Raw genomic sequence first — 25,340 nt, forward strand, 5'->3', positions numbered from 1 at the left:
TGGTTTATACATAAACACATCACCAAAAAGTGTTAAGTAGTCTCAAAGATCATTTGCTTCACTGCTCTTACAGGTCCCAGAGATCATCTTCATCAGACTGGTAGTGTGGCTGGATTCTGTGTAGACCTCCCCTCTACCCATTAACATGGGATCTGGCAGATCCTGCTAAGCTTTAAGGCAGTTGGCATGGTAGGCTTGCAGATGTTTTTTGGTGATTATAATTCAGTTCCCCCAGGATCTCTGTAACTCAATAGAGTCCATGTAACCTTGCAGGGAGCATGTTTGCCAAGGTTGGAGAACTAGTAGTACTTGGTCTCTTACACATAACTTCCTTAGGCAAGTCGGTGATCATACAACCATTTTTGTTTGTTGTATCTTTTTTGCAGGTGAAGTGTACCACATCTCTCACCAAGTCCATTCATGTAATGGTGGTCTGCATGAAGTGGATGGTGTGCTTTCCCATCTCCTCCATCCTTCAGGTTGTTCAGGCCATCTGTTAGTTCCCAGACATAAACCAGCTGGAAATAAATGTAATGGAGGCCGCCTTTGAAATATTCCCTGAAGTGAACAGTACCTAAAAAAGGGGTATCTCCCAATTCTTAGCATATTCATAATCTAGTTTCTGGAGGAGGTTCTTCAAAGTCTGTCTGGACCTATCAACAAAAGCAACAATCTGGGGCCTACAGATAGAGGGTCGGAGCGTGCCAATACATAACAACGTTTTGCAATCTGTCCTGTATTTTGCTATAAATGTGGACCCTTAATCCATAAGGATCATTTGGGTAAACTGGAATAATTATGCATCATGTTCTTGATGTTCTGTACCGCGGAATTGTAGTGTTGGGGACTTGTCTAAGGGCAATGGGTGATGGCATATATTTCACAAATGTTCCTTACTTGTTCATAATTGCATACCCAAAAACCTAATACGGATGTGTCTTGCGTTTGGTCAGCTGTTAAACATGAATTGACCATGTCTAGGAGTACTCTCCTTAAGGGAGGTGAAACCAACAACTGGTAACGTGTTTGCCCCACCCCCTGCATGTTGTTCTTTGCTCTCCAGAGTGATCCCATTTTCTTAGCAAATAAATGTAGGACTTCTCCCCACTCTATGGAGGGAAGTGTTAGGCAGAATCATATGCAGTACCCTTTGGGAACACCACACACAATTAAGACTACAAGTGCAAGTACAAATTCACCTTTGGTACAAGCCTGTACTACACAGTAAAGTGGTAGCAATGACTGAGCAGCCAGACTTATTTCCAGAGAAAAGTGAGCAGGATCAGAAGTTACACAAAGGACAGCAATGCCTATGGTTCACACAAACACTGACTCAAGGTTTCTGAGTAAAAGAATATACATTCATTTACACATTAGTTGTAAAACAGTTCACTAAAGTAAACCAGCAGAAAAATCACAATCTGAATACACTACACCCCACCCAATGAATTCTGGACAAGTTAATCTCAAAATGAAGTGTGAGCAAAATGGCACTCCAACAATTTAAAAAGGGAGGGAAGGCCAATGTTATACAAAATTAAGCAGCACCATCAAGTGAATAGTCAGGCAATCTAGAAAAGGCTTACTACGATGAGGATTCAAATCAATAGGCCTGGGCCAATGTTAATGGGTCAAAGTCTTTGCTCAGGATCACAGAGTTCAGAGTAGTTTGCGGTTAAGTCTTTGCCAAGTGTTCGAAATGAAGTTGGTTAGTAGAAAAGTTATTTAAAAGAGTAGAGAAGAACAAGCCCTCAGATTGGCGAAAGATTTAAAAAACTTTCACTGCGGTCGGACGCAACGAACAACTGGGTTTGAACAGTACCTTTAGAAGAAGAAGAATGCTGTAGCTGAGGGAGAAGTTCCTGGCAGGTCCTGCAGGCTCATGGTTCCGGAAGCGAATGTCGGACTGACAAGACGGAGGAAGACTGGTGGGTCCAGCACTGCCCAGAGAAGAAACCAGCAGCAGAGCAAAGCAATGAAAAAAAGGTGGGCTCCTTAAAACCCAAACAGGGTCCAAGCCTCCGGGCTATCCAGTTCACTGCAGCTGTGCACAGCAAATTTGACCAGGAGAGGGAGGCCTTGCTTGGTGTTTGGCGAACTGGTTGGTCCCACCAGCTCAAGGGAAGAAGATTCCTTGCAGATCTTCTCTGGCTTCGTAGTTTGGAGATACGGCCCGCAGCAGGGCTTCACCGGGAGGTGCAGTAGTTGCAGTAGTCCTCTTCCTTCAGCTTCTCTTCGGTTCTCTCGATCCAGTGGTGACTCTGCCTTCCAAGTCCCAGACACCTGCTTTTTATGCAGTTTTCCCCCATTCACCCAGCCTGGCTGTCAATCACACAGCAGGGTGGCTATCCTGGACGGACAGTGACCTAGCCAACCAAACAAGAGTGTGACTTGGGTGTCCAAGGAGACCCTGTGCAGGGGGCCTAAAACCCCTCCCTAACATCCTGTCCACCCCAGACACTCAGGCGCCTAAGGAGGGCTTCTGTGCAGAAGCCCGCCAAAGGACGGCGAACAAAGGAACCAAACCTGGTTTGGTGTGCAGATTAAAGCACGAGAAAGACCTTTACAAAAAGAACCTGATAGCAAGGAGGCTCAGACCCTGTTTGGGTTTTAAGGAGCGCACCTTTTATTCGTTGCTGTGCTCTGCTGCTGGTTTCTTCCCTGGGCAGTTCAGGACCCTCCAGTCTTCCTCCTTCGTGTCAGTCCAACAGTCGATTCAGGAACCATGAGCCTGCAGAATCTTCCCGGAACTTCTGCCTCAGCTACACCATTCTTCTTCTATTAAGGTACTGTTCAAATTCGGTTGTTCGTTCTGTCCGACCATGGTGAAAGTGTTTGAAATCTTTTGCTAATCCGAGGGCTTGTCCTTCTCTACTCTTTTGAGTAACTTTTCTGCCGACCAACTTCGTTTCAAACTTTTGGCAAAGACTTAACTGCAAACTACTCTGAACTGTGTGATCCTGAGCAAAGACTTTGACCCATTAACATTGGCCCAGTCCTATTGATTTGCATTCTCATTGTAGTAAGCCTTTTCTAGATTGCCCTACCTACTTACTTGTTGGTGCTGCTTGATTTTGTTTAACCTTGTCTTTCCCTCCCTTTTTAAATTGCTGGAGTGCCATTTTGCTCACACTTCATTTTGAGCTTAACTTGTCCAGGAGTCATTGGGTGGTGTGTAGTGTATTAAGATTGTGTTTTTCTGCTGCTTTACATCAGTGTATTGTTTTCTAATTGATGGTGTAAATAATTGTATATTCTTTTACTCTTAAACCTTGAGTCAGTGTTTGTTTGAGCCATAGTAATTGCTGTCCTTTGTGTAACTTCTGATACTGCTCACTTTACTCTTGAGATAAGTCTGGTTGCTCGGCCATCGCTACCACTTTACTGTGTAGTACACGCTTGTACCAAAGGTGAATTTGTACTGTCACATTTAGTCTTAATTGTGTGTGGTGCTCCCAAAGGATACTGCATATGATTCTGCCTAACACTGGTGTACAGCGGTGAGGATCAAATATAGTGATTACACTTAGAGTGCTGCTATTACCTTGGATCAACTAACCACAAGGCTAAAACATCACTAAAAGCAACATTTTAATCATGTCTGATATGGAAAGCTAGTCAGGAGACCCTCCTAAGTTTTGGACCCTCAAAAAGCATGATGGTACCTCTTGGGCTACCTGGGTATGTGAATGTTTGAAAAATGTAGCTGGTTGGGTTAAGGGTTACAGAGTAAACACTTATGAAGGTATGAGAAATCTTTTTATGTTGGAGTCAATTTATGATGCCTGCTCTCCTGAGCTCAGACAGCACTTGGTTGATTCTAAGGCGATAGATCCAAAGAAGTTAGCTAAGGCTGCTGACTTGTGGGTTGCCAACAGGGCTACTCACAAGGTTTCTGGGGCAACTCAGAAGAAGGATGACGGAAAGCAGACAAAGAAAGATAACAAGGAGATTTCTAATACCTCAAATCCAAAGAGGGCCCCAAACAAAACAATAAGGATAAGCCACAAGGGAATCCAAATCAGGCTAGTGTACAATCTGGACCCAAACCAGATGGAGGTCAGAACAAGCCCCCATTCATCAAAACATTTGGGAAATGTTATGTGTGTGGGTCAACTGTCTCCTTAGCCTTCTCCCCAGAGGAAGAAGTACCTATGGCAAGTGGCAACTTTCACCTACTGGCTGATGAACCCATGAGAATCTCAGCTAGTATTTCTTTAGTGTCCCTGGGATTGTGGGAACAACAGAATTTAGATGTCTATAATTCCATCCCAGATAATACTAAAGAGTATTATAAAGACAGTGTTCTTATGAATGGGCAGGAGACTCCTGCCACCAGAGACACTGGAGCCAGCATAACTCTGGTTGATGAATCCTTTTCCAAGGTAGAGGATGCTGCTAAGGCACCCACATGCCTAACCAAGTTAGCTGGAGGCCCTGTGCAAATGCTTCCCCAGTTACCAGCTCTCATCCAGTGTAATGACATGACTGTCAAGATATCTGTTAGTGTGCAGAGTGAAGTGCCTGGGAGAGTCCTATTGGGTAATGACCTGAAAGCTCTTGGAGTTGTGTCTAGTACCCCCAGACCTCCCAGTAAAAGGAAACAGGAACTCACTAGACCTGCAAGGGAGAGAACCTTTAGAGACTCTCCAGGGTACTTTATAGAGGAAACTATCACCCCCACTCCACAGGAGTTGCTCACTGCTATTTCAGGAAAGAAAGAGGCAAAGGGAAAACCCAAGACCTCAAAGAAGAAAGCATATAGCCCCACTGTGCTACCAACAAGGACACCCCAAGAGTGTCCAAAGTCACACCTGTGACTCCTCCACCAGCTCAGCCTGAGTGTGAGGTACAACCCTGTGTGGTTGATCCAGTCTCTGAAGAATCAGATCTGGAAAAAGACATAAATATAGTTGGAGATCTGGATCCTGTTGACCATCCTGAGCTGCAGTCTTTACTGGCAGAATGTGGACACAACAGCGCAGACTTCAGCAGAGGACAAACAGAGTGTCCTGCTCTTGAATGTCTTTGAAAACAGGCAGCCTCTCAACTTGATGGGCATGAAGTTGGAAAGCATAGGGTGGACTGGGAAGATGGCCTCTTCTTCAGTGAACTGACTGAGTCTATCCCTGGGGACTGCAAAAGACTTGTAGTGCCCCTAGAAAACAGACTCCAGTTCCTACAGATGGCCCATGCGATACCTTTGGCTGGTCATTTGAGTTTCAAAAAGACCAAGGAAAGGCTCTCCTTATACTTCTACTGGCCTAAGATGGGTTCAGAAATTGACAAATTCTGTAGGAGCTGACACACTTGCCAAACCACTGGCAAGAGTGGAGCCAAGAATGTGGAACCCGTGGTGCCTCTCCCAGTGGTGTGAGTTCCTTTTGAGAGGGTGATTATCAACACTGTTGGTCCCCCTTGACCCTCCCACATCTTCAGGAAACAGGTTTATACTGGTTGTAGTAGACCATGCTACTGGGTATCCTGAAGCAATACCTATGAGAACTGTTACGGCTCAGGCTGTGGCTAAGGCTCTACTTGGTATTTTTACCAGAGTAGGGTTTCCTAAGGAAGTGATATCTGACAGGGGATCCAATTTTATGTCCCACCACATGCAAACCATGTGGAAAAACTGTGGTGTCACTTACAAGTTCTCTACAGCCTACCATTCACATACAAATGGACAAATGGACTGGTAGAGAGGTTTAATTGTACTATGAAGAGCATGATAGGTGTTTTAGAGGAACCCCTTAAAAGAAAGTGGGACCTTCTACTGCCATGCCTTCTCTTTGCTTATAGGGAAGTCCCTCAGGAGAGAGTTGGATACAGTCCCTTTGAACTTCCCTTTGGTCATCCAGTCAGAGGTCCTTTGGCCCTGATTAAGGAAGGATTGGAGAGTGCTCCTACCCCAAACCTGTAAGAGTGACTGACTATGTGATAGGCCTCCAGAGGAGAATGTCACACATGATGGCAGAAGCGAATACTAACTTAAAAGCAGGTCAGGCTCTGGTAAAAAAATGTGCATGACCAGAAGGCCACCATGGTTGAGTTTACTCAAGACCAGCTTGTATTAGTTATGGTGCCAACAAGGCAGAGGGCCTTGCAGGACAAATGGATAGGACCCTTCAAGGTTGTGGGTAAAGTTGGAGAGGCGAACTATCTGGTGGGCTTAGGCAGACCTAAGGAGGCTCCCAGAGTCTTTCACACCAACCATTTGAAGGCATATGTCTCGAGACCAGAAGTGGGAGCTTTCCTTCTAACTTCAGCTCAAGAGGAGGAGAATGAACCTCTACCTGATCTACTCAGAGGCCAAACTTTGGATGAGTACATAGAAGGAGTCAATCTCTCTTCTAATCTGACATCTGAACAACAGGAGGAGTGCAAGTTTGTATTAAGTCAGTTTGCCTCCCTGTTTTCACTTTCACCAGGCTTGACCCTGTGGGGCAAGCATGATATTCTCAGTGGTGACTGTTTACTTGTGAAAAGCAGAGGTTACAGAATGTCAGAACATGTAAGATCCCACATCAAAGTAAAGGTGAACAAGATGCTTGATCTTGGGGTTATAGAGCCATCTACAAGTCCATGGTCTAGTCCAGTTGTTCTAGTACCAAAGGCAGGATCCAAGGAGTTGAGATTCTGTGTGGACTATAGAGCGCTAAATGCAGTCACTAAGACTGATGCCCATCCTTTACCAAGGACAGATGAACTGGTGGATAAACTTGGTGCAGCCAAGTACCTCAGTACATTTGATCTGACATCAGGCTATTGCCAAATAGCCCTGACAGACCATGCCAAGGAGAAAACTGCATTTTCAACCCCAGCATGCCTCTACCAGTTTAAGGTTATGCCTTTTGGATTAAAGAATGCACCTGCTACATTCCAAAGGATGGTCAATCAAGTTCTAAATGTAATGGAAGAATTCTCCATGGCATACTTGGTTGACATTGCAGTGTTCAGCCTTACTTGGAAAGAACATGTTGATCACTTAGGATTTGTTTTGCAGGCTCTTGAGCAGGCCCATCTGACCATAACAACAAGCAAATGTCAAATTGGTCAGAGCAAAGTGGTGTACCTTGGTCATGAGGTAGGAGGAGGTGAAATATGGCCATTGCCTAGCAAAGTACAAGCTGTACAAAACTGGTTCACCCCTGCTACTCAAACCCAAGTGAGAGCCTTTCTAGGTCTCACTGGGTACTACAGGAATTTCATTGAGAACAATGGGTTCATAGCTTCTCCTTGGAATGTAGTCTCTTCTCCAAAATTCCCTAAAAAGGTTAGATGGAATGAGGAGTGCACTCAAGCCTTTGAAAACCTGAAGAAAGCCCTTTGTAAAGCTCCAGTCCTAAGAGCTCCTGATTATCACCAACCCTTCATTGTGCAGACAGATGCATCCAATACAGGTATAGGTGCAATCCTTAGTCAACTGGATGAGAAAGGTATGGAGCATCCCATTTGCTTCATCAGTAGGAAACTGAAAGAACCAGAAACAAGGTGGGCAACCATAGAGCGTGATTGTTTTGCCATTGTGTGGTCTCTGAAGAAGTTTAGACCATACTTATATGGATCTACTTTTGTGATTCAGACAGACTACCAACCCTTGAGATGGTTAATGCAAATGAAGGGGGAGAACCCAAAACTACTAAGATGGTCAATCTGCCTGCAAGGGTTTGATTTCACCATTGAGCACAGGTCAGGATGTCACCACCAAAATGCTGATGGTCTCTCTACGATGCTTATAACCAACTAGAGTGAAGAGATTCATCCAGGAGTGGATTAAATCCTCCTGTCCCTTAGTCTATGGGGCAAGTGTTAGGGAGAATTCTCCAGAATGGCTAATTTCCCTTACCCACCGAGTCCCTTAGCAGCTTTGCTGGACTTCTAGGACTTACTTTTTCACCTGGTAAGAGTGTGAGCCTTTTCTTCCCACTCTTACATGTTTTTTTGGCTATGTGTTGTACATTTTTGTGTGTTCATAGGCTATGGAGTCTCACCTACTCCATAGGCATCATTTCCTTTCTGTGTGTCACACAGCACCTTTAGTGCAGTGACACAGGGTTATCTTTTTCAGATTTCCCATGTTAAATTCCATTTTGTGGGACTGACAACTGTCTCCGAGAGCATGTAAAGTTGCCATTGACTTTATTAGTCTTTCTAAATTCACAGACCCAGTGCAAACTATCTTCCATAGAGTACTGAAAAGGGTTAATAGTTACCCCTTTTTGTCTGTCTCTCATGGAACATTATTTCGTTCCCCTTTCTTTAAGATTTGGGTGGTGGCAGTGGTAACTACCCGCTATTTTCCTACCGTGGTCTATGTAAATAGCCTTGGTACTGTTCTGTTTTAGGCTATCTTGGTAGCCTCGAACTTAAACCCGCTGGACCACATTTACTTTTATTTGGTTCCGGGTGGGTTTATTCACCATTTCTTTTGTCTAGAGGTCTTTCTCGTGTTTTACTCGGGAACGCCAAACCAGGTTTGGTTCCTTTGTTCGCCGTCCGTTGGCAGACTTCTGCACAGAAGCCCTCCTTGGGTGCCTGAATGTCTGGTTGGGCAGGATGTGAGGGAGGGGCTTTAGGACCCCTGCCAATGGTTCCCTTGGAAACCCAAGTCGCACTCCTGTTTGATTGGCTAGGTGAATGTCCTGCCAGGAAAGCCATCCTGCTGTGTGAATGGGGGAAAACTGCATAAAAAGCAAGTCTCTGGGACTGGAAGGCAGAGTCGCAACTGGATCGAGAGAACCGAAGAGAAGCTCAAAGAAGAGGACCACTACCACAACTGAACCTCCCGGTGAAGCCCTGCTGCCGGTCCGAATCTCCAACCTTCGATGACAGAGAAGATCTGCAAGGAATCTTCTTCCCTTCAGCTGGAGGGACCAACCAGTTCACCAAACAACAAGCAAGGCCTCCCTCTCCTGGTCGAATTTGCTCTGCACAGCTACTGTGAATGGGACAGTCAGGAGGCTCGGACCCTGTTTGGGTTTTAAGGAATGCACCTTTTATTTGTTGCTTTGTACTGCTGCTGGTTTCTTCCCTGCGCAGTGCAGGACCTTCCAGTCGTCCTCCTTCGTGTCAGTCCAACAGTCGCTTCAGAAACCGTGAGCCTGCAGGATCTGCCAGGAACTTCTGCCTCTGCTACAGCATTCGTCTTTTATTAAGGTATTGTTCAAATCCGGTCGTTCGTTCCGTCCGCCCGCAATTAAAGTGCTTGAAATCTTAAGCTAATCCAAGGGCTTGTCCTTCTCTACTCCTTTAAGTAACGTTACTGCCGACCAACTTCGTTTCGAACTCTTGGCAAAGACATAACCGCGAACTACTTTGAACTGTGTGATCCTGAGCAAAGACTTTGACCCATTAACATTGGCCCAGGCCTATTGATTTGAATCCTCATTGTAGTAAGCCTTTTCTAGATTGTCATGCCTACCTACTTGTTGGTGCTGCTTGATTTTGTTTTACCTTGTCTTTCCCTCCCTTTTTAAATTGCTGGAGCTTAACTTGTCCAAAATTCATTGGGTGCTGTGTAGTGTATTAAGATTGTGATTTTCTGCTGCTTTACATTAGTAAATTGTTTTCTAATTGATGGTGTAAATAAATGTATATTCTTTTACTCAGAAACCTTGAGTTAGTGTTTGTTTGAACCATAGTAATTGCTGTCCTTTGTGTAACTTCTGCTACTTCTCACTTTACTCTTGAGATAAGTCTGGCTGCTCAGCCATCGCTACCACTTTACTGTGTAGTACAGGCTTGCACCAAAGGTGAATTTGTATTGTCACTTGTAGTCTTAATTGTGTGTGGTGTTCCCAAAGGGTACTGTATATGATTCTGCCTAACAGTTACCAACACCAAAAATGCCACTGTGTCCGAGTATTAGTCCCTTACAGAACGAATACAACAGGGAAGGATCATTGCACTGGGATGAGATACATTTGGGGAGAAAATCTGCATTTCAGCACCCAAGACCCTGGGAGATCAAGGAGGACTTGCGGGCTGTCCCGCTGGAGACCACACCCCCTTCACACCCCCTTCTTCATATCTTTTCTGGCCTCTCCCTGTAGGATGAAGCCTACGGGGAAAGTGTGTGGGAGTTGGTGTCCGCCGGGAGTTTGCGGTTGGCAGAGTGCTGTAGGCTTGTTTCGAAGACCGGGCCATTTCTTGCTGGAACTGTCCCATTTCATTGCTTTCATCCCTACTGAGAAGGTTGTGCAGCTTCTGGAGGTTGCGCACAAGGCAAGCACTACTGGCCAAGCTCCCTTATTCGGATTTACCCAGAAGTGAGTGAAGGTGCAGGGGGATCTCACAATCTTATCATCTAAATTGAAATTGCATTTGATCAAACTGGGCCAAATCAGACTTTAAGTGGACCTTGACGTGTGTTGCGCGTTACATATCTTGAAAAGGGTCTACATCACTGACTTATTTGCAGATAATCCATCCCTGAAATGTCATCTGTTGATCTGCCTGTGATATCCATAGCTCTGGACCTGGCGCTGGCACCTATAATTTAAAAAAAATTGTTAACTGTGAAAAGGAAAATCCCTGTCATAGTTCCTCCCACAGCTCCTCCTCTTATAACATGCGCTCCTGAAACCATTTCACCTAAGCCTCGGAAAACTTGGGGGGAAGAGGTTTCACTCATAAGTGAGCTATATCAGTTCTTGAGCTCATTCAATGCCCCGTGAGCACAGACCCCTTGGGAGGAGAAATATTCACCCCTAGTTTGAGTCCCCAACAAATGTGTTAACTTTAACAAAAGCATGGTTATGGGTCTTGGGTTAACCAGCAGAACTGATAAACTAACTCCGACTATTGTTGAAACCACCCCCTGGATTGCCCAGTCAGCCGTCCAGATTATGGGGTCCTGTAATAATACCTCTGATGATCTGTCTATGATCATCCCAGCTGTTCTACCTCATCACCAAAGTTGGTTAGAGCACTCCCTTCAACCGGTTGCTGTTGAAAACGTTTCATCAAGTGGGGAGGGAGGCTCTCTGCCAGCTAAGATGGACATTTCTTATGAGTAATTGTGTCCATTTGAGCATAAACAGCATTTGCAGGGTGGCCTCACAGGGACACGACCAGGCAGTGACATTGTTTTCCCTGACAACGAAGGAAACGTGGTTGGGCGGAGCCAGGGGCCCTGGTGGAATTGACTAAACATGTCGGTCCAGAGAGTGAAATGTCCACCTTATCCCCACCCCGCAAACAAGTGGCAAACAATCTGCTGGTGAGACCAACCTAGTGTCCACAGTTTGTCAATGCAGTATTGTCCTTGCTGAACTTTTATCCCTCAAGAAATTGGTCCTGACATTGGTAGTGGCTGTTGGGAGGGGACCGAACAAGGGGGAGCCACAGCACAACCAAGAAACTGACAAAGGGGCTTCAAACTCTCTGATGGAATTAGGACTCTCGCACTCTAAAATACGTCGTAGAGAGATTGTCGTGACTGTAGTCTCCAAAACTAACAAGGATGTGACGGGACTGAAGGGCTTGCCTAGTGGAAAAATATCAAGTCTTGGTGTTACATAGTCAGCTGCACCTTCGGTTAATGGTTGCCTGCTGACAAAGGAAATATTTAATTGCAACCATCATGGGAACGACACAAAACCAGCTTTTTCAAACCCTTGCAGAATAGTAGCTCACATGCTGATTGGGCTTTTTACGTCCAAACCCAAATGTGGCAGTGTGGGAAGGAGTTTGGATTACACTAGTGTTAGCCCCATTGTAATAGCCAGTAGACAATCACTACCACGAGCAGGGGGATCATTGTTCTTGCATAGGGTCCCTAAACTGTCATCAAATGTTCACAAATCCAGAGAAGAACTGGTCAACAAATGTATATACTAGATTCGGGTAACAAGGGGTTGTTTCTTTGCTAGACAAGAACAAATTAGGAGTTGCACTAGGATCTGCCAGCAGGGGAGTAACACCTTCAATTCTATCTGAATTGATTCCAGGGACCCATTAACTGCAAGGAGCATATTGAGTTTTTTTAGAAAGCTATTAGTCTTCAGGAAACATCACAATTGAACTTAGTGATATCGGTCTGTCAATGTCCCAAGGAAGCCAGTGCTTTTGGGCCCCAACACTATCCCTCTTGGGAAAAGATCCATAGTTAACACCCTTTGACCGAGACCCCCATAGACCGTGATTAATTGGCACTGCCACAATCCCTTTTCTGGTTATTTAGTTATTGTCTCTATAGCTTATTAATTGGCCCTTGGCCTGTCATCTACTTAAATTGATTGTTATGATGTTAAAATGATTATGCTGTTTTACTTGTTCTTTGCAAAACCTTTATGACTTAACGCCCAAATAAAGTTATTGACTGACTGACTATGTGATCCCATTGCTGTACCACACACCTCCTTTCCGTGGTTGAAGAGTAAAAGCTTAACAAACCCTTGATAGTCTTCATCTACGACACAAGACCCAATATGTAACCTATATTTTAGGGCTGGACATGATTTTGAAGCTATCCTCCATTATATCTTATAGGGGAGCTGGACTCTCAGACCAGTAGAGACAAGGACCAAGCCCCCAGTCAGAATGTCAGTGTTATTGATGGTGTAAAGTATGAAACCAGCCAAGCCAACGATGCTTTAAATTTGAAGCTTAGCTTTCTTGATAGCACTTACAACCTTCAAGGCTTCCTGGTCACCCACATAGATTGCACTTCTAACACCAACTGTTACGAAATTGAGCAAAGGTTTAAGAGATGGCACAGAGGTTTCTCAGTTTCTCACAATAAAGTAAAACACATGTATTAGGGATCAGTGCAAGGTTTGCGACAACTAAACAAATAATCCTAAACCCAGGATAATTTCTCAATGGCTTGCATTAAAGCAGAATGTCTCTATTCCTCGATCCCCCACCCCCTCCCCGTAGGTGACTCTGCTTTTTTATTACTCTGGGTTTCTTCAAATGAGGTCTGCTTCTTCATGCCATGAATTATCTGGTTTATAGAAGACCCTTCCTCCTGGGTCTCCATGCATTAATGCTCTCATGCGCTAGTCCTTTGTAATAGCAAGTGGGAGGATGGAGTGCAACTAGTCCACGCACCAAAGGTTACATGAGGGGCTGAGAAATTTCAACTTGTCTGTCAGCTGGGATTGTTGTCTTACTTATTTTCCTAATTTGGGGGACCTTACTCTTTCCCCTACAGGTCCACCTTCAGCTTCCTCCTCAATGAGAGTAACCTCAGGGAGAATCTGCTTCCTCACATATTTTCTGCTATGCCATATACATCATACTCATCTGTGTTACTACCACCCTCTACTCTTTGCCATGTGCTAGTTGCACACCCTCCTTACTTCAATAATTTCTAGCTGGTAACATACCTGCACCTCTAGTTTATCTAATCTAGCCTCCCTACTCTGTGGTGTCTACAGCCATCTTCTCCTAAAAGATCTCTTCCAACCTCCTACATTTCTTTCTGACTATGCCGCCTCTTCAAGCTTTCCTACACCTCATGTTCTTTCCCCCCTCCTCTTTACAAATCTCCTCCTTCTCCTGATTGAAATAACGTTATCTGTCTCCTCCTCCACTCAACCTTACTTCCAGGCTTTCTCTCTCAAACCTCCTTCTCCCCCCCCAGCTTCACTCCTCCCTTTTTCCTCATCTTTTAATCCTCCTTTTGTCCTCTCCTCCTCCACAGTTTCACCTTCCTCTCTTTGTCCTACTACATCCAACCTTCTTCTCTCCTGTATCGCTTCACCTTCTTTTCTCTGTCCAGCCTTCTGCACTTCACTTCCACTTCTTCAAAATGTCCACCACCCACTGACAGCCATTGGGTGCAATGCAGGGACTTATTTTATTTATATATTTGTTTGTATCGCACCGTGAGCTTGTGAGCATCCAGGCGCCAACATATAGACAAGTGAACAGGAACATATAACAGTTACAGGACAATACAACTCATACGTGGAGCGTAGTGGATCCTGAAGCTAATAGAAGGGAGTTATTCAAAGAGGTAGGTCTTGAGTTTTTTTTCGGATGCTTGTGTATTTCTGTTCTAGCCTGATTTGTAAGGGGAGACTGTTCCATAAAGCAGCAGCTTTAACGTGGAATGCTTTACCCAATCTGTTTGCTTTCTTGAATCTGGCTATCTCTCTTTGACCTTTGGATTCTGATGTTAGCGCTCGTTTTGGCACGTATGTCATCAGTTTACGTTTTAGGTAGGCAGGGCCTTCCCATGGATACATCTGTGTATCAGAGTCAGAGCCTTAAACTTGATTCTATCCTCAACGGCTAACCAGTGTAGGTTCTTTCTATCTTCACTAATGCGCTCCTTTTTTGTTTTCCTCTTTATGATCCTGACTGTACTGTTTTGGATTATTTGACATTTGGCAATGTATCCCTTGTTTGCCCCTAACATGCGTGCATTGCCATAATCCAACCTGGATAGAATAGTTGCTCTAGCAATTGTGGAACAGTTGTCTTCACTCAAATATGGGTGAATTGTTCTGAGGAGCCAGAAATAGTAGGAGAAGCTCCTGTTTAACCAAAGGACTTGAGAATCTGAGCTCAGAGATGCATCCATATACATTCCCAATGTTTTTACTGTATTAACTACCTTTATTAGGGTGTCATTCATGTGAAAGGATTCATAATGGCGGCCTAGTTTGTCCCTAGCTAGCGGTGTGCCAAAGATCATTAGCTCCATCTTTTTTGCGTTTCAGCACAGCCAGTTGTTGGTCATCCAGTTTTCAATTAACTTGTACAATGTCTCAACCTTTGCGCCATTTTATGCATAGTCCCCACTAATTCCACAACTGTCTGGGTGTCGTCAGTGTAGTTTGTGAAAAAAAAACATTTTGTCTAGGATCAGGCATAGGAATCTAATATACAAGTTAAATAGCAATGGGGAAAGACTTGCCCCTTGAGGTACACCACATTGAATGGAGCTCTCAAAGGAGAAGTTGTCACCCCAGTGGACCCTGGATTTTCTGTCCAACAGGAAAAATGTAAGCCAGCTGATGGTTTACAGATTTTCTGTCCAACAGGAAAGATGTAAGCCAGCTGATGGCTTCTGTGGAGCAATGTGCGACCTTCTACAGTGCATCCTTGAGTTGGTTGTGGTCTAGAAGATCAAAGGCTGCACTGAGATCGAGCAGTATCAGGATCCCACTGGTCCCCTTTACCACAATGCTAAGCATGTGGGATTGAAGGTCCAACATTGCTGTTTCTCTGCTGTGTGCCTCATGAAATCCAGATTGCTAGCCGTGTAGGATTTCGTTGGCTCCCCCATAGGTCTGAAGTTGGGAGGTGGCAATCCTGTCCAGTGCTTTGAGCAGGAAATTGCAGTTTGTTATTGGTCTTAAGTTACTTCGATCTCTTTGATCTAACTCTTGCCAACGGTGTGACTGTGACAGATTTGATGCTTGTCGGGACATGCCTGTCACGAAATGAAGCATTCACCATCTTGGTGAGAAAGGGAGCAAAGATGTTTGCATGTTCCAAAATCAGTTTATGGGGGATGACATTTTCAGAGCATGTGGTGGTCTTCATAGTGCTCAGGAATTTAAGTGTTTCCCCTGTGGTGTTTTTTTTAAAGTGGAAAGGTTCCTGAATGGAAATCATAACTCCCATTGAGGGATCTGTTGGGGCTGGTGTCCCTTTTTGGGCCTTTGTCAGCAGGTCTCTGACTTGACTTGGCTTGGCTCTCCGTCTACAAGGACACCCCATGCTTAACCTGTGTCAGGTGAGAAGCAGCTTGAATATAGAAACATGATTGGTGACTCTATTGTGAACCCTATGCTTCCAACTGCTCGCTTATCCTTTGCTGCCACTTTCCACTGTGTCACTGATCAAGCCTTCAAGTCAGATCATCTCCCTCTTTGTTCTAGCACATGTGCATTGATTGGAAGAAATGAGCTCAGAGGAGATTGCACAGCGTGGTCTCACGTGGCTTTGCCAAATCACACACTGGGTACAGAGATCAGAGAGATCCTTGAGCACATAGTGGCGTGCACATTAATTGACATTTGGATTTTTCTTCAGCGCTTTTGAGCATTTCTGATCTCTCGGATTTCTCTAAACTAGCATCAGATTTGACTCTTAATCTTCCTGGGACTGGTGTCATGTTTATCATTGCAATTAGTGATTTAGAGGTTCAATATCTGCATGAAAGATGGTGCGTCAACAGGAATCTCTGTATCTGACCCTTGAAGGTAAATAACTCTATATCTGCTTCATGTGACAAGCCCCTTTTATCCAACTAGATTGTGGTGGGGCAAGCAATGTGATCCTGCATTATTATAAAACCACATAATAGGATGCAAAAAACTAAAGTAAAATGAACAAAACATATTACGTAATGAAAATTCACACTTCAGCAACTGTTCTCTCATCCTCACCTTAGAGAATCACACAAGGATGCTAAGTATCCAATAAAACATTTGCACTTGCAAATACAATTATCCTAAGACCCCAAAGCATACACCTGTCCAATGTGGCTAGAACAGAGAAATTACAGATTCAATAGATATGTAAATGCAACTATTAACCATGCTATTGAAATAGCCTGACAGATACAAATGAACCCCTTCAAATATGTAATTCGACCCATACAACAGTTCTCACCTGCCCAAAATACACGTTTATATCACAATATTTTCAAGTCAATTCCAAAGCCATATAACAAAAAGGCATAACAATTGGAATAAATTACATGTTAGAAATGATAACATATTACTACTTTCACAAACATAACTTACACAGAAATCATAACAAGTAACCACATAATTTCAAAGTCAGTGATTAGAACACATCACCTATGTGCTCACAAGTTCACTCTCAAAAACTGTGTGCCTTTGTAAATGTATTAACATGATTAACCTACCAGTAAAATACATGTTTGCACTGTGAGTCATTATTGTAAACCCTTACATTACTTTCTTCACAAACTGATTCAATGGCAAACAATATACCATCATACCATACCAATTAAGAGAACATTAATATGTCACAAGATAAGTCGCGAAAGGGTATATGACCCAAAACCTGGACGAATAAATAATCCAAAAACTCCTAATAAGCACTGCACCTCTTTGTAAGGGTAAACAAGGTGTATTACATGCAAAAAGGTCTCAGACCGTTCCGTAGAACCAAACTGACATGGAGCTCTCTGATTTTTCAAAGGGTTAATCTTTTATGGGCCCGTAAGCTAAAAATAACAATAATAACATAATAATGAGTAGGAACATGAACATGATCCCTCCACCCTCATTGGCCACTACCTATATACAATTCTAATGTTTCCCTATATTCCCAGGACCAATTGGCCTCATCTAATCTAACACATTCCCCTATGCATGTGGTTTACTATGTTGTCACAGTTAGCTCCAGGATTGAAATGGGTGGGCTCCACCTTATTGGCACATAGATACATTGAGACCATTACATGAGGTGCACCCTTCTGACCCAGACAAGATGAAAGACATTGGACAATACCAACTCTGCTTCAATAGACATTAGGACTTCTCATTATACCCAATGCTGTGGCGCACACACATTGCATCCCTGAACTTGTAATTAATTTTTTCACTCCTCCTTTCCCAAATCATGGAACGTTGCAGACACGGCTGCCCCTTATCTCCTTTGGACCCCAGGTGTCCAGCGATCATGTGACTGGGACACCACTCTTGAGTCTGAATTTCAAGTATTTATTTGCTTTTGGTTGTGTGTGTACTTGAAATTCATTTGGAATGACCGCTCTTTGGGAAGGGCAGTAACGCTCTAAGGGCCTGATTCACAGAGCATTTTTCAATGGGATTGTGCCATTATAAAAAGGCTTCTGTGAATCAGGCCCCAAATCTCCACTATGCCCATTGATACCACAAAACCTCATGCCCTGATCCCATGAATGTGTCCTTTATAGAGTGCATACCTACCAACTATCCTTGCAGCTCTCATTCCGTTCCCAACCTTTTCGAGCTTTGCAGCTGGATACAACTAACGCTTACCAGTGCATTGCGGACGCTTGTGACCTGGGCTTCTGTCGGGGGAATGGAAAAGGGGATCTGTTTTTCAGAGCTGAGCCACAGAGCCGCAGCTCCAGATCCAGGCTTGTGTCCTATACTATTCTGACCAGGCCCTCAGTCCATTATGGCGTTACTTCTGCCACGTTACGTGCTGACCTCGCTCCTACCACAATACCTATATGACTCCATTTTCCATATAGTTCAGCACTTCCCGCACACCTCACTACAAACCACAACTAAGGATACGACAACTAAATGCTGTCGTATCTGTAACATCTGCAACCGCAACAGTAATACATTTGTTGCTCTTTCTGTGTTGCTGTGTTGCTGTATGTGATCAACGGAATCGTACCAAAATGTTGCCCTGACAATTACGACGATTGAAAAGGCTGATTTTCTTTTTTTTTGTTGACACCCCTTAAACCCCATATATATGTGGCGGGGTATAGAATAGAATATTAATATGGGGGGGTGCTGGGGGTCCCCCCCCGCATATATATGTGGTGTAAAGGGGTTTAAAAAACAAAGTTGGCATTTTCGGCCATCGCAATAATCACATAGATCTGTGAGCAACTAATATGTGTCAAACCTAACTTAAGACAATAGACGTGCATTTTACTGAGAAAACCTCTGCCTTGTCCCACAATCATTCGTGCTAATAGGTTTTTCTCAGTCTGAACCTTTTTGCCTTCCCGGGGCGCTATACATGCATCCCAATATTTGTACAGACTCCATGCACTTAGAACAGTCACAAAATGTTACACATACACTAACAAACCAATCCAAAGAAAGTTAATACTTTAAACATTTCCAAAATAATCTGCACATACAAACATAATGATATGCAGCAAGTTCCCAATATAGTATGCACTTCTTTAAAACCTCACAACCCCAAGCTAGAGTGTTAATGTAATTCACACACAATATATACAGTACTCCCTTAATAGAAAGACAAATCAAAGGGACATTGGGGTTCATCAAATTTGAGGGACTAATGGTAAACTAGGTCTACTGGATTTACAACGGCATTACGAGTGGTGGTATGGTGGTGTTAGTTCTCATTTTTGGAGTCCATTGGACTTGATGGGGATTTTGACAGATGTACTGCGAGTATTAATTCTGCTGCTGTAAATCCACCGATTTTTGGCATTAATGATGCTTTACTGCCAGCCTCCTCCCCTTCAAGGCTAAGGTAAATGCAGTGGCAATGAATGGAATTACTGGCACTCTTTGCCAACACTGCCGAACGTTACTGTTGCTTTTAACAAAATGTTAAAGACAATAAACTTTGGAAATTAAAACAGGGTTTAACATAAAAATAAACACTAAACAGAACATGAAATAAATTCAGTGTTGTTGGAAACTGTTAGGGAGAATTCTCAAGAATGTGCTAATTTCCCTTACCATTTGAGACCCCCAACAACTTAGCTGGATTTCTAGGATTTGATGTTTTACCTGGGAAGAGTGTGAGCCTTTTTTACCCACTCTTCCATGTATTTTGATGTGTGTTTTATTTGTGTGTTCTTTGGTTATGGAGTTTTAAAACAACTCCATAGTCATCATCTTTTCTGTATGTCACCCAGCACCTTCAGTGATGTGGCAAAGGGATGTCTTTCAGACTTCCCAAGGTTTAAATACCTTCTCTGTGACTGACTACTGTCTCCCAGAGAATGTAAAGTTAAATTGACTTTACTAGTCTCTTTAAATGTACAGACCCAGCACACACTATCTTCCTATAGAGTGCTGGAGGGGTTGCCTAGAAACCCCTGAGTCAAAACACTCATGTAACAGTCAAATGTTACCCTTTCCTACTTGAAATGACTGGTGGCAGTGGTTTAGATCGAACTACCATGATTTTTCCCCACTGCGAACAACGGTAGCTAAAAATCGGGTCAGCCATGTTTTTCAATATGGCGCAGAAGACCTATCTGTAAAAACAGACTGCGGTCAACTTTTTTCGCCATTTCTTTTAGGAAAGGTCCTTCTTGTGTTTGTCTCTGATCGCCAAACCAGGTTTGGTCCCTTTGTTCGTTGGCCTTTGGCGGGCTTCAGTGCTGAAGCCCTCCTCTGGCGTCTGAGTGTCTGGGGTGGACAGGATGTGAGGGAGGTGCCAGAAACTCCTTGTGCTTAGTCTCCTAGGAGACCTGAATGCACTCTGGCGTGATTGGCCTGCTGGCTGTCCGGCAAGGACAGCCACCCTGCTGTGTGATTGACAGCCAGGCTGGTATGAATGGGGGAAAACTGTCTAAAAGCAGCTCTCTGGGACTTGGAAAGCAGAGTCGACCACTGGAACGAAAGAAACGAAGACGAGCTGAAGGAAGAAAACTGCTGCAACTCCTGGACGACTGGTGAAGCCTTGCTGCAGGTCCGAATTGCCTGAAACTCCATCGACAGAGAAGCCCTTCAAGGTTAACTTCTTCCCTTGTGTTTGGTGGGGACAACCAACTCGCAAGCCACCTGGACACCGTCCCCATCCTGGTTGAAGTGGAGTGCTGTTGAAAACCGGATAGCCAGGGGGAAGGAAACCAGCTTGTGGACTTTAAGGCACTCACACTTTAAACCAGTGTTTTGCCAAGCTTGTGGCCTCTTCCCTGGGCAGTTCAGGAACCTCCTGACGTTCTCCTTCTTGTCCCCACGACTGAAGCTCAGGAAGATCTGCTCGAACTGTCTTCTAAGATCCGTGGCAAAGACTTAACCGTTTTCTACCAGAACTGTGCTACCCTATAAAAAGGCTCTGAACCATTGACTTTGGCCCAGACCTATGAACTGAATTGCTGGTTGTAGTTTACTGAAACCCTTTGCCCTGCCTATGAAAGAATGTGTGCTGTTGATTCTTATAACCTTGTCTTTTTACTCCTTTTTAAAGTATCTGAAGTGCCAATTTGCTCCCACTTCAGGGGAGCTGAACTTGTTGAGTAACTTATTGGTTGTGTATTTGTAGTATATTAGTATATGACATTAAGAGTGTTACTCTTACCTTTGTTCAAATAACCCTCACAAGGCTAAACAACACTAGACAAGCAATTATTTTATCATGACTGATATGGAAAGCTACAGACAGGAGACACTAGTCACTTTAACAGTTGATCAATTGAGAGATATGTGTAAAGCTAGGAATCTCAATGTAAAAGGCAAAAAGGTTGAATTGATAGAAACGTTGTTGGAATATCAAAGTCTGAGGAGTGGGTCTGAAACCCCAACCCCTGCAGCAAATTTGGAATATATTGATGAGGATGTTAATGTTTCTGAGCCCAGCTAAAATGTTATGGATGAGTTAGATGAGGCAGAAGAGTCTTACAATGTAGGCCGTGTTTTACCTCTACCTGCTTATAGGCCTCAACCTTTGACCACAGGGTCCCCATCAGGTCCAACATGTAGTCCTGATTTTCTCTTTTTGGAAAGAATGAGACTTGAGTCAGAATTTAAAAGAATCCAAGCCCAAACTGAATGCAAACATCAAGAACTTAAACTCAGAGAAATGGAGTTGAACCATGCACTGGAAATGAAAAAGTTGTCTCTTGAAACTGGTTCTCTTCCAGAGTCTTCTAGGTCTTCCAGCCCTAAGAGGCCTTGCATGCCCAAAGATGCAGTAAGTATGTATGAGGTTAAGCTTGATATGTTGGATTGGTTGGCTGCTTTTGAATATAACCATGGGATTCAAGACATTACAGGGAATCAGCTGATTCCTTGACTTTTTTCTGGGCTACCCACTGTTGCAAGTGATGTGGTAATGGAGTTGGGGGATATAGACAGAAAGGAATATGAAAGTGTGAAACTAGCTTTGATAGCTAGGTTTGGGAAGACCCCTTTGCAGTATATTAAGAAGTTTAGAACCCTCAAAAAGCATGATGGTTCCCCTTGTGCTACCTGGGTGTCTGAATGTTTGAAAAACTTAGATGGGCGGGTTGAGGGTTACAGAGTTAACACTTCTGAAGGTATGAGAAATCTGTTTATGTTGGAATATATTTATGATGCCTGCTCTCCTGAGCTGAGACAGCACTTGGCTGACTCTAAGGAAATTGATCCACAGAGGTTAGCAAGGGCTGCTGACTTGTGGGTTGCCAACAGGGCTACTCACAAGTAATCTGGGGCAACTCAGAAGAATGATGAGGGAAAGCAGCACAAGAAAGATAACAAAGAGAATTCCATTACCTCCACTCCAAAAGAGGGCCCCAAACATAAGAAGGGTAAGCCAGAAGGGAAACCGAATCAGGCTAGTGTACCTCCTGGTGGCAAACCAGAAGGAGGTCAGAACAAACCCCCATTCATAAGACATTTGGAAAATGTTATGCTTGTGGGTCAACTGTCCATGTGAAAGGAGATCCCAGATGTAATGTTAAACCTTCAGGGATCCACACTGTCTCCTTAGCCTTCTCCCTAGAGAATGAAGTACAAATGGCAAGTGGAAACTTTCACTTACTGGCTGGGGAACCCATGAAAGTCTCAGCAAGTGTTTCTTTAGCATCACTGGGTCTGTGGGAACAGCAGAACTTAGATGTTTACAATTCCATTCCAGACAATACTAAAGAGTATTACAAAGACTGTGTTCTTGTGAATCGTCAGGAGACCCCTGCCATCAGAGACATTGGGGCCAGGATAACTGTAGATGATGAATCATTTTTCGAGGTAGAGGATGTTGCTAAGGCACTTAAATACCAATCTAAGCTTGCTGGAGGCCCTGTCCAAATGCTTCCACAGTTACCAGCTCTCATCCAGTGCAATGACATGACTGTCAAGATACCTGTACGTGTGCAGAGTGAAGTACCTGGTAGAGTCCTGTTGGCGAATGACTTTAAAACCCTTGGAGTTGCATCAAGCACCCCCAGGCCTCCCAGCAAAAGGAAACAGGAGCAGACTAGGAAGGCCAGAGAGAGTACCTTAAAAGGCTCTCAAGAGGAGATTATAGCGGAAACTATAACTCCCAGTCCACAGGACTTACTGACTGAAATTTCAAGAAAGAAGGAGGAAAAGGGGAAACCTAAAACCTCCAGGAAGAAACCAGCCAGCACTCCTGTGCTACCAACATGGACATCCCCGAGGGAACTGTCCAATGTCACACCTGTGACTCCTCCACCAGCTGAGGCTGAGTGTATGGAACAACCTTGAGTGGTTTAATCAGCTGCTGAGGAATCAGAGCTGGCAGAAGGTGGACCCTGTAGGGCAGACTTCAGCAGAGGTCAAAGAGAGTGTCTTACTCTTGAAGGTCTTCGCCAACAGACAGCTTCCCAGCTGGAGGGCAAGAGCCAGGGAAGCATAGGTTGTACTGGGAAGGTGGCCTCTTCTACTGTGAACCGACTGAGTCTATCCAGAGAATGAGGACTGTCTGTTCACTGTAGAATGTAATGTAAAAGGCAAAAAGGTTGAATTGATAGAAAAGTTGTTGGAATATCAAAGTCTGAGGAGTGGGTCTGAAACCCCTACCCCTGCAGCAAATTTGGAATATATTGATGAGGATGATAATGTTTCTGAGCCCAGCTAAAATGTTCTGGATGAGTTAGAGGAGGCAGAAGAGTCTCACTATGTAGGCCGTGTTTTACCTCTACCTGCTCATAGGCCTCAACCTTTGACCACAGGGACCCCATCAGGTCCAACATGTAGTCCTGAATTTCTCTCTTTGGAAAGAATGAGACTTGAGTCAGAATTTAAAAGAATCCAAGCCCAAACTAAAAGCAAACATCAAGAACTTAAACTCAGGAAATGGAGTTGAACCATGCACTGGAAATGAAAAAGTTGTCTCTTGAAACTGGTTCTCTCCCAGAGTCTTCTAGGTCTTCCAGTCCTAAGAGGCCTTGCATGCCCAAAGATGCAGTAAGTATGTATGAGGTTAAGCTTGATATTTTGGATTGGTTGGCTGCTTTTGAATATAACCATGGGATTCAAGACATTACAGGGAATCAGCTGATTCCTTGTCTTTTTTCTGGGCTACCCACTGTTGCAACTGATGTGGTAATGGAATTGGGGGATATAGACAGAAAGGAATATGAAAGTGTGAAACTAGCTTTGATAGCTAGGTTTGGGAAGACCCCTTCGCAGTATATTAAGACGTTTTGAACCCTCAAAAAGCATGATGGTTCCCCTTGTGCTACCTGGGTGACTGAATGTTTGAAAAACTTAGATGGGCAGGTTAAGGGTTACAGAGTTAACACTTATGAAGGTATGATAAATCTGTTTATGTTGGAATATATTTATGATGCCTGCTCTCCTGAGCTGAGACAGCACTTGGCTGACTCTAAGGAAATTGATCCACAGAGGTTAGCAAGGGCTGCTGACTTGTGGGTTGCCAACAGGGCCACTCACAAGGAATCTGGGGCAACTCAGAAGAAGGATGAGGGAAAGCAGCACAAGAAAGATAACAAATAGAATTCCATTACCTCCACTCCAAAAGAGGGCCCCAAACATAAGAAGGGTATGCCAGAAGGGAAACCGAATCAGGCTAGTGTACCTCCTGGTGGCAAACCAGAAGGAGGTCAGAACAAACCCCCATTCATAAGACATTTGAAAAATGTTATGCTTGTGGGTCAACTGTCCCTGTGAAAGGAGATCCCAGATGTAAGGGTAAACCTTCAGGGATCCACACTGTCTCCTTAGCCTTCTCCCTAGAGGATGAAGTACAAATGGCAAGTGGAAACTTTCACTTACTGGCTGGGGAACCCATGAAAGTCTCAGCAAGTGTTTCTTTAGCGTCACTGGGTCTGTGGGAACAGCAGAACTTAGATGTTTACAATTCCATTCCAGACAATACTAAAGAGTATTACAAAGACTGTGTTCTTGTGAATGGTCAGGAGACCTCTGCCATCAGAGACACTGGGGCCAGGATAACTGTAGATGATGAATCATTTTTCGAGGTAGAGGATGTTGCTAAGGCACTTAAATACCAAACAAAGCTTGCTGGAGGCCCTGTCCAAATGCTTCCACAGTTACCAGCTCTCATCCAGTGCAATGACATTACTGTCAAGATACCTGTACGTGTGCAGAGTGAAGTACCTGGGAGAGTCCTTTTGGGGAATGACTTAAAAACTCTTGGAGTTGTATCAAGCACCCCCAGGCCTCCCAGCAAAAGGAAACAGGAGCAGACTAGGAAGGCCAGAGAGAGTACCTTAAAAGGCTCTCAAGAGGAGATTATAGCGGAAACTATAACTCCCAGTCCACAGGATTTACTGACTGCAATTTCAAGAAAGAAGGAGGAAAAGGGGAAACCTAAAACCTCCAGGAAGAAACCAGCCAGCACTCCTGTGCTACCAACATGGACATCCCCAAGAGAACTGTCCAATGTCACACCTGTGACTCCTCCACCAGCTGAGGCTGAGTGTATGGAACAGCCTTGAGTGGTTGAATCAGCTGCTGAGGAATCAGAGCTGGCAG

Source organism: Ambystoma mexicanum, chromosome 12 (genome assembly GCF_040938575.1).
Source record: "Ambystoma mexicanum isolate Mex_15411 chromosome 12, UKY_AmexF1_1, whole genome shotgun sequence".
NCBI lineage: Eukaryota > Metazoa > Chordata > Amphibia > Caudata > Ambystomatidae > Ambystoma > Ambystoma mexicanum.